The sequence below is a fragment of the Ranitomeya imitator genome, chromosome 1, assembly GCF_032444005.1.
Source record: "Ranitomeya imitator isolate aRanImi1 chromosome 1, aRanImi1.pri, whole genome shotgun sequence".
NCBI lineage: Eukaryota > Metazoa > Chordata > Amphibia > Anura > Dendrobatidae > Ranitomeya > Ranitomeya imitator.
The window spans coordinates 1,051,688,164-1,051,701,868 of NC_091282.1; the positions used below are offsets into that span (position 1 = coordinate 1,051,688,164).

At 50.0% G+C, this 13,705-nt stretch overlaps 1 protein-coding gene across 2 annotated transcripts in view; it reads right to left on the reverse strand.

Annotated features, from left to right (window-relative positions):
* MAP9 (microtubule associated protein 9) overlaps positions 1 to 13,705 on the reverse strand; it is a 286,412-nt gene that overhangs the window by 129,991 nt on the left and 142,716 nt on the right. The gene's annotated exons all lie outside the window — the stretch shown is intronic.

Genomic DNA, 13,705 nt, shown 5'->3' on the forward strand with positions numbered 1-13,705 from the left:
GAATGACGGCTGTGCTGCGTCACATTACAAAGAAAAGTCCCACTTCCGGGATGGTTTGACGGTGTGAGGGGACACATTATATGAGTGTGTACTTCAGCGTTTGCAAGGAGCATAATTTTCGGAGCCACCATTTTCAATGTGCAGTATTACTGCTGTACAAGATGGCTCTTTCAGCAACAAATGCCTGGGGGGGGGGGGTTAAAGGTTCCCTTTCAACTTGCTCCACTGCAGGCTTCGGCCTACACTCTGCTCCTCTTTGATTCCCTGGGTTTTAACACTGTCAGTTGCCACCTGGAAGTGTTGTCTACAGAGAAAAAACACTAGGTGATATGTCAGTGGGGTTCAGCACCGCCAGCTGTTCCCCTGCTGTGTAGTCGGCAACGTGTCCAGCACAAGCCACGCTGGCACAACAGAACAAAAGCTGCCACCAGTGCAGGCTTCGGCCTACACTCTGCTCCTCTCCTCCTCCTGCTGACCCTGGGCTCTAACAACGCTAGTTTTTGCCCGGAAGTGCTAGCTGCACAGAGAAAAACACCAGCCAATGTGTTAGTGGGGTTCAGCAACGCCAGCTGTTCCCCTGCTGTGTAGCCGGGAACGTGTCCAGCACAAGCCACGCTGGCACATGAACTGAAATTAAAGGGAACCTGGCCCCACCCCCCCAGGTGTTTCTATGTATAACAGCCACCTAGTACAGCAGTACTGCTGCATTTGTACAAGGTGGCTGACTTTTTATCCTTGCCCACGTGGAACTCAACACGTACAAAATGTGTCTCATTGAGACCATTCCACTGTCCCTGAGGTGTGACTTTCCTTTCTAATGATACGCAGCACCCCCCTTGGTAGCGTTTACCATCTTTTGACATCATGGTTAGCTGGCTGCGCCTGTGCATCCGCCCTGCTAGAAACAACGCCCCTCGTTGTCATATTTATTTTGTCAGCGAGGGTGTGGTTTATGGGCACGAGCAGTGCATATGTTCGCCTGTCGTCACTCATCTCCTTCCGCCTTCTTCAGACTGTGCGGCCTCCTGGCCGTGGTAGGCGATAAGGGATCAGCTGAGGCCGCCCAGTCTGAAGCAGGTGTAAGGACATGTGTGAGCGGCAAACCTATTTACTGCAAAAGGCCATGAATCCCAGCCACGCAGTGTGTTTTTTGGAAAACACACTGCGGGTCTGGGATTCATATTCATTGCTAACCGCAACGGCCAACATGAAATGAGGTGAGAAGACAGGCAGCGCTCACAGCGCATGGCCAAGGGATCACAATAGCGCAGACTCCTGTACAGCTAATAACAACGCTTATGAATCTGCGCCCAGTACCTAGGTGCAAATTTTGACACCTGTGCTGCGTCTCCTTAAAAAGACAAGTCACGCCTCCACAACTGTTTGACAGTATAATGGGCTAAATAGTGTACGTGTTTTATTCAGCGTGTGCAAGGAGCAAACTAAATAGAGCAACCTTTTACTTGTGCAGCATTAATGCTGCACAAGGTGTGGCTCTTGTACCTTGCAACACCTGAGGGGGGGTTAAAGGTAACCTTTGAAATTGGTTCAACTAGGCTTCGGCCTACACTCTGCTCCTCTCCTCCTCCTGCTGACCTTGGGCTCTAACACCGCCAGTTTTTGCCCGGACATGCGATCTGCACAGAGAAAAACACCAGTCAATGTGTCAGTGGGGTTCAGCAACGCCAGCTGTTCCCCTGCTGTGTAGCTTGAATCGTGTCCAGCACAAGCCACGCTGGCACAACCGACCAAAAGCTGCCACCAGTGCAGGCTTCGGCCTACACTTTGCTCCTCTCCTCCTCCTGCTGACCCTGGGCTCTAACACCGCCAGTTTTTGCCCAGACATGCGAGCTGCAAAGAGAAAAACACCAGTCAATGTGTCAGTGGAGTTCAGCAACGCCAGCTGTTCCCCTGCTGTGTAGCTTGCATCGTGTCCAGCACAAGCCACGCTGGCACAACCGACCAAAAGCTGCCACCAGTGCAGGCTTCGGCCTACACTCTGCTCCTCTCCTCCTCCTGCTGACCCTGGGCTCTAACACCGCCAGTTTTTGCCCGGACATGCGATCTGCACAGAGAAAAACACCAGTCAATGTGTCACTGGGGTTCAGCAACGCCAGCTGTTCCCCTGCTGTGTAGCTTGCATCGTGACCTGCAAACGCCACGCAGGCACATGAACTGAAATTGAAGGGAGCCTGCCCCCCACCCCCAGGTGTTTCTATGTATAACATCCACCTTGTACAGCAGTACTGCTGCATTTGTACAAGGTGGATGACTTTTTCTCCTTGCCCACGTTTAATTAAACACGTACTAAATGTGTCTCATTGAGACCGTTCCACTGTCCCTGAGGTGTGACTTTCCTTTCTAATGATACGCAGCACCACCCTTGTTAGCGCTGCCCGTCTTTTGACATCATTGGTTAGCTGGCTGCGCCTGTGCGTCTGCCCTGCTCGAAACAACGCCCCTCGGTGTCTTATTTTTTTGGACAGCGAGGGTGTGATTGATGGGCATGTGCAGTGCATATGTTTGCCTGTGTTCACTCATCTCCTTCCGCCTTCTTCAGACTGGGTGTCCTCATGGCCGCGGCAGGCGATAAGGGATCAGATGAGGCCGCCCAGTCTGAAGCAGGTGTAAGGACATGTGTGAGCGTCAAACATATTTACTGCACAAGGCCACGAATCCCAGCCACGCAGTGTGATTTTTTGAAAACACACTGTGGGTCTGGGATTCATGTCCATCGCTAACCGCAACGGCCGACATGAAATGAGGTCAGAAGACAGGAAGCGCTCACAGCGCATGGCCAAGGGATCACAATAGCGCAGACTCCTGTACAGCAAATAACAACGCTCAGGAAGCTGCGCCCAGCACCTAGGTGTAAATTTTGACACCTGTGCTGCATCTCCTTCAAAAGACAAGTCACGCCTCCACTACTGTTTGACAGTATAATGGGCTAAATAGTGTACGTGTTTTATTTAGCGTGTGCAAAGAGCAAATTAAATAGAGCAACCTTTTACTTGTGCAGCATTAATGCTGCACAAGGTGTGGCTCTTGTACCTTGCAACACCTGAGGGGGGTTAAAGGTTACCTTTGAAATTGGTTCAACTAGGCTTCGGCCTACACTCTGCTCCTCTCCTCCTCCTGCTGACCCTGGGCTCTAACAACGCTAGTTTTTGCCCGGAAATGCGATCTGCACAGAGAAAAACACCAGTCAATGTGTCAGTGGGGTTCAGCAACGCCAGCTGTTCCCCTGCTGTGTAGCTTGCATCGTGTCCAGCACAAGCCACGCTGGCACAACCGACCAAAAGCTGCCACCAGTGCAGGCTTCGGCCTACACTCTGCTCCTCTCCTTCTCCTGCTGACCCTGGGCTCTAACACCGCCAGTTTTTGCCCGGACATGCGAGCTGCACAGAGAAAAACACCAGTCAATGTGTCAGTGGGGTTCAGCAACGCCAGCTGTTCCCCTGCTGTGTAGCTTGCAACGTGACCTGCAAACGCCACGCAGGCACATGAACTGAAATTGAAGGGAGCCTGCCCCCCACCCCCAGGTGTTTCTATGTATAACAGCCACCTTGTACAGCAGTACTGCTGCATTTGTACAAGGTGGATGACTTTCTCCTTGCCCACGTGGAACTCAACACGTAAAAAATGTGTCTCATTAGAGACCATTACAATGTCCCGGAGGTGTGACTTTCCTTTTTAATGACACGCAGCACCCCCATTGTTAGCGCTGCCCGTCTTCTGACATCATTGGTTGGCTGCCTGTGCCTGTGCGTCCGCCCTGCCCGACACAACGCCCCTCGTTGTCTCATATATTTTGGCTGCGAGGGTGTTATTGATGGGCATGTGCAGTGCATATGTTCGCCTGTTTTAAGTCATTCCCTTCCGCCTTCTTCAGACTGTGCGGCCTCATGGCCGCGGCATGCGATAAGGGATCAGATGATGCCGCCCAGTCTGAAGCAGGTGTAAGGACATGTGTGAGCGGCAAACATATTAACTGCACAAGGGCACGAATCCCAGCACCGCAGTGTGATTTTTTGAAAACACACTGTGGGTCTGGGATTCATGTCTACCGCTAACCGCAACGGCAAACATGAAATGAGGTCAGAAGACAGGAAGCGCTCACAGCGCATGGCCAAGGGATAACAAAAGCGCAGACTCCTGTACAGCAAATAACAACGCTCAGGAAGCTGTGCCCAGCACCTAGGTGTAAATTTTGACATCTGTGATGCATCTCCTTAAAAAGACAAGTCATCACGCCTCCACTACTGTTTGACAGTATAATGGGCTAAATAGTGTACGGGTTTTATTCAGCGTGTGCAAGGAGCAAATTAAATAGAGCAACCTTTTACTTGTGCAGCATTAATGCTGCACAAGGTGTGGCTCTTGTACCTTGCAACACCTGAGGGGGGGTTACAGGTAACCTTTGAAATTGGTTCAACTAGGCTTCGGCCTACACTCTGCACCTCTCCTCCTCCTGCTGACCCTGGGCTCTAACACCGCCAATTTTTGCCCGGACATGCGAGCTGCACAGAGAAAAACACCAGTCAATGTGTCAGTGGGGTTCAGCAACGCCAGTTGTTCCCCTGCTGTGTAGCCGCCATCGTGTCCAGCACAAGCCACGCTGGCACAAATGACCAAAAGCTGCCACCAGTGCAGGCCTCGGCCTACACTCTGCTCAACTCCTCCTGCTGACCCTGGGCTCTAACACCGCTAGTTTTTGCCCGGAAGTGCTAGCTGCACAGAGAAAAACACCAGCCAATGTGTTAGTGGGGTTCATCAACGCCAGCGTTTCCCCTGCTGTGTAGCCGGCAACGTGACCTGCAAACGCCACGCAGGCACATGAACTGAAATTAAAGGGACCCTGCCACCCACCCCAAGGTGTTTCTATGTATAACAGCCACCTTGTACAGCAGTACTGCTGCATTTGTACAAGGTGGCTGACTTTGTCTACTTGCCCACGTTTAATTAAACACGTACAAAATGTGTCTCATTACAGACCATTACAATGTCCCTGAGGTGTGACTTTCCTTTTTAATGACACGCAGCACCCCCCTTGTTAGCGCTGCCTGTCTTCTGACATCTTTGCTTGGCTGGCTGCGGCTGTGCGTCCGCCCTGCCTGAAACCACGCTCCTCGTTGTCTTACTTATTTTGACTGCGAGGGTGTGATTGATGGCCACGACCAGTGGATATATTCGCCTGTCTTTACTCATCTCCTTCCGCCTTCTTCAGAATGTGCGGCCTCATGGCCGCGGCATGCGAGAAGGGATCAGATGAGGCCGCCCAGTCTGATGCAGGTGTAAGGACATGAGGGACAGGCGACAAAATTTACTGCGCAAGGTCACGAATCCCAGCTCAGCAGTGTGACTTTATTAAAAGACACTGCGGCTCTGGGTTTCATGTCCATCGCTAACCGCACCGGCCAACATGAAATGAGGTGAGAAGACAGGCATCGCTCACAGCGCATGGCCAAGGGATAACAAGAGCGCAGACTCCTGTACAGCAAATAACATCGCTCTGGAAGCTGCGCCCATGCACCAAGGTGTTATTTTCGACACCAGTGCTGCTTTTCTTTAAAAAGACAAGTAACGCCTCCACTACTGTTTTACAGTATAATGGGCTAAATAGTGTACGCGTTTTATTCAGCGTGTGCAAGGAGCAAAATTAAGAGAGCAACCTTTTACTTGTTCAGCATTAATGCTGCACGAGGTGTGGCTCTTGTACCTTGCAACACCTGAGGGGGGTTAAAGGTTACCTTTGAAAATGGTTCAACTAGGCTTCGGCCTACACTCTGCTCCTCTCCTCCTCCTGCTGACCCTGGGCTCTAACAACGCTAGTTTTTGCCCGGAAATGCGATCTGCACAGAGAAAAACACCAGTCAATGTGTCAGTGGGGTTCAGCAACGCCAGCTGTTCCCCTGCTGTGTAGCTTGCATCGTGTCCAGCACAAGCCACGCTGGCACAACCGACCAAAAGCTGCCACCAGTGCAGGCTTCGGCCTACACTCTGCTCCTCTCCTCCTCCTGCTGACCCTGGGCTCTAACAACGCTAGTTTTTGCCCGGACATGCGATCTGCACAGAGAAAAACACCAGTCAATGTGTCAGTGGGGTTCAGCAACGCCAGCTGTTCCCCTGCTGTGTAGCTTGCAATGTGACCTGCAAACACCACGCAGGCACATGAACTGAAATTGAAGGGAGCCTGCCCCCCACCCCCAGGTGTTTCTATGTATAACAGCCACCTTGTACAGCAGTACTGCTGCATTTGTACAAGGTGGCTGACTTTTTCTACTTGCCCACGTGGAACTCAACACGTACAAAATGTGTCTCATTGAGACCATTCCACTGTCCCTGAGGTGTGACTTTACTTTCTAATGATACGCAGCACCCCCCTTGGTAGCGTTTACCGTCTTTTGACATCATGGTTAGCTGGCTGCGCCTGTGCATCCGCCCTGCTAGAAACAACGCCCCTCGTTGTCATATTTATTTTGTCAGCGAGGGTGTGGCTTATGGGCACGAGCAGTGCATATGTTCGCCTGTCGTCACTCATCTCCTTCGGCCTTCTTCAGACTGTGCGGCCTCATGGCCGCGGCATGCGAAAAGGGATCAGATGAGGCCGCCCAGTCTGAAGCAGGTGTAAGGACGTGTGTGAGCGGCGACAATATTTACTGCTCAAGGCCACGAATCCCAGCACCGCAGTGTGACTTTATGAAAAGGCACTGTGGGTCTGGGATTTATGGCCATCGTTAACCGCAGCGGCCAACATAAAATGAGGTCATAAGACGGGCATCGCTAACAGGGCATTGCCAAGGGATAACACAAGAGCGCAGACTCCTGTACAGCAAAAAACAACGCTCATGAAGCTGCGCCAAGCACCAAGGCGTTATTTGGGACACCTGTGCTGCGTCTCCTTAAAAATACAAGTCACGCCTCAACTACAGTTTGACTGTAGAATGGGCTAAATTGTGTACGTGTTGCATTCAGCGTGTGCAAGTAGACAAATTAATAGAGCAACCTTTTACTTGTGCAGCATTAATGCTGCACGAGGTGTGGCTCTTGTACCTTGCAACACCTGAGGGGGGTTAAAGGTTACCTTTGAAATTGGTTCAACTAGGCTTCGGCCTACACTCTGCTCCTCTCCTCCTCCTGCTGACCCTGGGCTCTAACAACGCTAGTTTTTGCCCGGAAGTGCTAGCTGCACAGAGAAAAACACCAGCCAATGTGTTAGTGGGGTTCAGCACCGCCTGCTGTTCCCCCACTGTGTAGCCGGCAAAGTGTCCTGCAAACGCAATGCAGACACAAAGCTGACTCCAGTGCAGGCTTCGGCCTACACTCTGCTCCCCCTGCTTGCCCTTTGCTCCAACATTGCTAGTTGGGGCTGTAGGAAGCCAATCTTTGATAGGCAACGCATCTGGGTTCCAGCTCCGCCAGCTGGTTCTCGGCAGTGTTCTTGTCACAGGTACTCCCTCGTGCCAAGCCTGGTTTCAGCAACGTCAGCTGTTTCCGGGTTGTGTCAAGCTCACTGAGACGCCTATGCTTGCCCCGTCGTGGTGCGGTCGGGTTAGCCAACTCCAGGGTGCGTCCAGTTTAGGAGCTTCCTATGTGGGCTGCGTGAACTGGTAGTCAAGGCTGGTTCTGTAGTGCCAGTAGGCCCAGCTCCCCCTGTAGGACTGTTGGGGTTCGGTAACTGCGGCTGCCTCGCGGCCTAGCTGTTCTCTCCTCTCCTGTGGGCCTTCGGGTCCACCTCCTGGTTCCAGCACCGTCAGCTGGTTCCAGGCCGAGCCTTTGGCTTAGGTGCCTCCTCCTGGGTATCCGAGTTCCGCCAACGTCAGGCGGTCCTTGGTAGTGCTTTTAAGCTCGAGCACCTACAGCTTAGTAACCGGGTTCCAGCACCGTCAGCTGGTCCTCGGTCGTGCCATTGGCTCTTGCACACTGGGGCAACGCATCTGGGCTCCAGCAACGCCAGCTGGTTCTCAGCAGTGTTTTTGACACAGGTACACCCTCGTGCCAAGCCTGGTTTCAGCACCGTCAGCTGTTTCCGGGTTGTGTCAAGCTCACTGAGACGCCTATGCTTGCCCCGTCGTGGTGCGGTCGGGTTAGCCAACTCCAGGGTGCCTCCAGTTTAGGAGCTTCCTATGTGGGCTGTGTGAACTGGTAGTCAAGGCTGGTTCTGTAGTGCCAGTAGGCCCAGCTCCCCCTGTAGGACTGTTGGGTTCGGTAACTGCGGCTGCCTCGCGGCCTAGCTGTTCTCTCCTCTCCTGTGGGCCTTCGGGTCCACCTCCTGGTTCCAGCACCGTCAGCTGGTTCCAGGCCGAGCCTTTGGCTTAGGTGCCTCCTCCTGGGTATCCGAGTTCCGCCAACGTCAGGCGGTCCTTGGTAGTGCTTTTAAGCTCGGGCACCTACAGCTTAGTAACCGGGTTCCAGCACCGTCAGCTGGTCCTCGGTCGTGCCATTGGCTCTTGCACACTGGGGCAACGCATCTGGGTTCCAGCAACGCCAGCTGGTTCTCGGCAGTGTTTTTGACACAGGTACTCCCTCGTGCCAAACCTGGTTTCAGCACCGTCAGCTGTTTCCGGGTTGTGTCAAGCTCACTGAGACGCCTATGCTTGCCCCGTCGTGGTGCGGTCGGGTTAGCCAACTCCAGGGTGCCTCCAGTTTAGGAGCTTCCTATGTGGGCTGCGTGAACTGGTAGTCAAGGCTGGTTCTGTAGTGCCAGTAGGCCCAGCTCCCCCTGTAGGACTGTTGGGGTTCGGTAACTGCGGCTGCCTCGCGGCCTAGCTGTTCTCTCCTCTCCTGTGGGCCTTCAGGTCCACCACCTGGTTCCAGCACCGTCAGCTGGTTCTCGGCAGTGTCTTTTGCTCTTGTACCTTCTGCTCCCCATCCTGGTTCCAGTACCGTCAGCTGGTTCCGGGCAGAGCCTTTGGCTTAGGTGCCTCCTTCTGGGTATCCAAGTTCCACCAACGTCAGGTGGTCCTTGGTAGTGCTTTCAGGCACGGGTACCTCCTGCTTAGTAACCGGGTTCCAGTAACGTCAGCTGGTCCTCGGTAGTTCCATTGGCTCTTGGACCTTTGGCTACCCATCCGGGTTCCAGTACCGTCAGCTGGTTCTCGGCAGTGTCTTTTGCTCTTGTACCTTCTGCTCCCCATCCTGGTTCCAGTACCGTCAGCTGGTTCCGGGCAGAGCCTTTGGCTTAGGTGCCTCCTTCTGGGTATCCGAGTTCCGCCAACGTCAGGCGGTCCTTGGTAGTGCTTTTTAGCACGGGTACCTCCTGCTTAGTAACCGGGTTCCAGTAACGTCAGCTGGTCCTCGTTAGTTCCATAGGCTCTTGAACCTTCGGGTAGCCATCCGAGTTCCAGTTCCATCAGCTGGTTCTTGGCATTTTCTCAGCCTTCTTGTACCTTCTGCTACATTTCCAAGTTGAAGACCCTAAAGTTGACCACCCGGAAGACCACCCCGATGACGACGACCCGTAAGACCACCCCGATGACGACGACGACGACGACGGCGGAGACGACGACGGCGGAGACGACGACGGCGGAGACGACGACGGCTGAGACGACGACGGCTGAGACGACGACGGCTGAGACGACGACGGCGGAGATGACGACACTGGAGACGACGACCCTGGAGACGACGACATGGAAGACCGAGAAGCAGAAGAACAAGAGGCTGCAGAACAAAGAGCAGAAGAACATTAAGCATAACACTTAATATCAGAGCAAAAGATATTATCTAAATTATATGCAGAAGAAGACTAAGCAGTGTATGGGGGTGAGTCCGTTCCTCCTCGTGGTGCCCCTGGATAAAGCCTGATGCTGCAGGCCAAACTGAACGCGGACAAATGTAACTTTTGTGACTGGCAGAACGGAAGGTGTAATCTTCCAACTTTTATAGATAACAACTACGGGAATGCCTGTCACAAATGAGAATATGATGAAGAAGTAGAATAGGAAGAATAATAACAGTGGAATAAAAAGAATATGTAGAATAGGAAGAATAATAATAGTTGAATAAAATGAATATGAAGATTATAATAAAAAAAAAAAAAAGGTAAAGGATGAAGAAGAAGATGAATAAGGTGAAGAAGAAGTTGATGTCAAAGATGCTAATGATGATGAAGATGAAAGTGTGGGAAAAGAAAAAAAAAAAAAAAAGAAAAAAAAGAAGGGGAAGGGCGTGGAATAGTGAAACATCAATATCTGACAAAATAAAAAAAAAAATTTACATAGTCAATATCTTTGTCACTCCGAACGTCTTAAAAAAAAACAAAAAACATGCTATTCTATTTGATTGGGATAAACCTCTATGACTTTAATGTCTCCACCACCTCCCCAAATACATCCGGCATTATTCTTAGTTGTTTTCCGTCATGTAGAATGAACCTACAAGGCAAGAAAGGGTTTATTTTAATTCCGATATTTTGGTCCCATTGACTTGCATTGGGATCGGGTATCGGTATCGGCGATATCCGATATTTTTTGAATATCGGCCGATCCTATCCGATACCGATACTTTCCGATATCGGAAGCTATCGCTCAACACTACTCATGATCCAAAGCATACCACATCATCTGTAAAACACGGCGGAGGCAGTGTGATGGCTTGGGCATGCATGGCTGCCAGTGGCACTGGGTCACTAGTGTTTATTGATGATGTGACACAGGACAGAAGCAGCCAAATTAATTCTGAGGTATTCAGAGCCATACTGTGTGCTCAGATCCAGCCAAATGCAGCCAAACTGATTGGTCGTCGTTTCATACTACAGATGGACAATGACCCAAAACATAAAGCCAAAGCAACCCAGGAGTTTATTAAAGCAAAGAAGTGGAATATTCTTGAATGGCCAAGTCAGTCACCTGATCTCAACCCAATTGAGCAAGCATTTCACTTGTTAAAGACTAAACTTCAGACAGAAAGGCCCACAAACAAACAGCAACTGAAAACCACCGCAGTGAAGGCCTGGCAGAGCATCAAAAAGGAGGAAACACAGCGTCTGTGATGTCCATGAGCTCAACACTTCAGGCAGTCATTGCCAACAAAGGGTTTTCAACCAAGTACTAGAAATGAACATTTTATTTAAAATTATTTAATCTGTCCAATTACTTTTGGTCCCTTTAAAAACAGGGTGGCACATGTTAAGGAGCTGAAACTCCTAAACCCTTCATCCAATTTTAATGTGGATACCCTCAAATGAAAGCTGAAAGTCTGAACTTCAACTGCATCTGAATTGTTTTGTTTAACATTCATTGTGGTAATGTCTATAACCAAAATTAGAAAAATGTTGTCTCTGTCCTATGTATGGACCTAACTGTACACACTGATAAACAGTACAGACATGAATGAAAGCACTTTGAATATTAAAACAATCCTATTAAAATTATAGAATAATATATTATAGAAAAAAATATATTCTATTCAAAAATAATGGAAAAGATTAAGTACAAATAATATATCTCAAATAAAATGGCATTTTACACTGATGGGGTAATATTCAAATATATACAGTAGATCTAATAAAACCTCTTTCCGCTCAATTATGCAAATTACACTATGATCAGAATTTGAACTGAGTGTCACATTAGTGTGATCTGATTCTTTCAGATGAGCCAATCGTAGCACAGGTGCAGAGAAGATGGAAAAGAAGATTTCTCCGTCTTCTCTGTTGCGTGAGTCAGTCAGCAGCATGGTGCAATTTTTTTTCTCATGAGAAAAAAAAAGCTGATGAGCACTGCGCCATAGTATAACATTGGGCCGAGTGCTATCGGATTAAACATCAGATGGCAGTCGTCTGCTATATACGCTTGTGTGAGTGAACCCTAAATCTGTAGAATTCTACTAGGGGCTAAACAATCCTTCGAATATATCAGGATTCAGGAGAGTGATCATTACTCAATTGCACCTCACACAGTGATAGGCCACAAATACAGCCATGACACCAGTTGCTGGAGATGTGGTGAAAAGCTCCAGCATGGCATCAGTCACTGCTCTATGTGTAGAGACTGGCAAGTGGCAGCTGTGACTATGCTCCCCGACACTGACTGATAGACGGCCCTAAGGCTGACTGGTGACTGAAACTGTGCCGGCGCCACACCTACGACTGGAAGCTGAACGCTGCAGGGGGAATAAGGTTCATTTCCTCCCAATCCTGATGCTCTCAAAGCGAGCGGTACACATGTCAGAACAGTATTAACCTGCAGATGAACCTCTTACCTGCAGATTAATATCATTGTTTACATGACAGGTTTCCTTTAAAGTGCCTTTACTTACATGCCATTAGTTTGGGGTATGAAATCCTGACGAAAGGTTCTCTTTAACCTCTTTCCAACATCGGGCGTAATAGTACGTCGATGTCGGACTCCCTCCCTTTGATGTGGGCTACAGCAGTGGCTATTAACCAGTGAAATGCCGCTGTCAAGCTCTGATAGCGACATTTAATAAGCGCTTTTGGCAATAAGGCCGGAAATACGCACACCGGTGTCACCCGGTAAGTGATCGCGGGTCACCAATGTGTTGGCATGACAACCAGAGGTCTCCTGGAGACCTCTATGGTTGTCAGTGCCGGCTTGCTGTGAGCGCCACCCAGTGGTCGGCGCTCATAGCAAGTGAGTAATTCTGCTGTATAGAGGCGATCTGACCGCCCCATTGAAAATAAAACAATAAAAAAAATCAAACATACACATAAATAGTATCGCCACGTTCAGAATCGCCCAATCTATCAATAAAAAAGGATTAACCTGATCGCTAAACGGCGTAGCGAGAAATTTAGTTGTGGCTCTGAGACAAAGGGGAGCAAAAAAAGAAAACACAAAACCGAAAAAAGCTCCGGGGGTTAAGGGGTTAAAAGAAAGCTCATTCTAATAAGCCATGGGTTGCGACTACTGGGATAATTGACCCTTACTGGAAATCCCAAGAAACAAGTTGACCATGAATTGATACTAAAGGAACAAGCCAGTAGAGAGTTTCATAGACTAAGGCCATGTGCGCACGTTCAGTATTTGGTCAGTTGTTTTTACTTCAGTATTTGTAAGCCAAAACCAGGGGTGGGTGATAAATGCAGAAGTGGTGACGTGTTTCTATTATACTTTTCCTCTGATTGTCGGTGTTAGGCTACGTTGACATTGGCGTTCCGCCAATGTGCGTCGCTGTTGCGCCGGCGACGCAGCGGCGACGCAGCGGCGCCTTGCGTCGGACGCAAGGAAACGCTACATGTAGCATTTTCTGTGCGTCCGATTTTCGTCGGAAAACGACGCACGCGTCGCAAAACGCGCGCGTTTGCGTGCGTTTTAGCGTGCGTCGCGCGTTGCGTCGCCGACGCACGGCGGCGCAACGCTAATGTGAACGTAGCCTTAGCAGGGCTTTGTACAGCGCCTACGTTTGTCTACAGCTGGCGGTTTTGTGCTGATTGGGACCTCCATGTACCTTATAACATGGGGATTATGGCGCAAAACGCTGGCTGTGATCCCCGACCTCATCCAGTCCTGATTGGTTTAGTTCCTGATGATGTCAGTGTCATGCCAGCCAATGAGACAAATCACTGGGAAAGTTTGTTGTAGCAACAAACTTTACCAGGCGATCTGCCTCATAAAAACGCTGTTTCTCCTCTGATCTCCTATCAGTGAGAGATTAGAGGAGAAACTGTGACAAGTTCTGCTGGCAACAGCTGTGTCAGTCAGTGATCTTGTTATAAAGTAAAAAAACTGATAAGGCAGGTTAG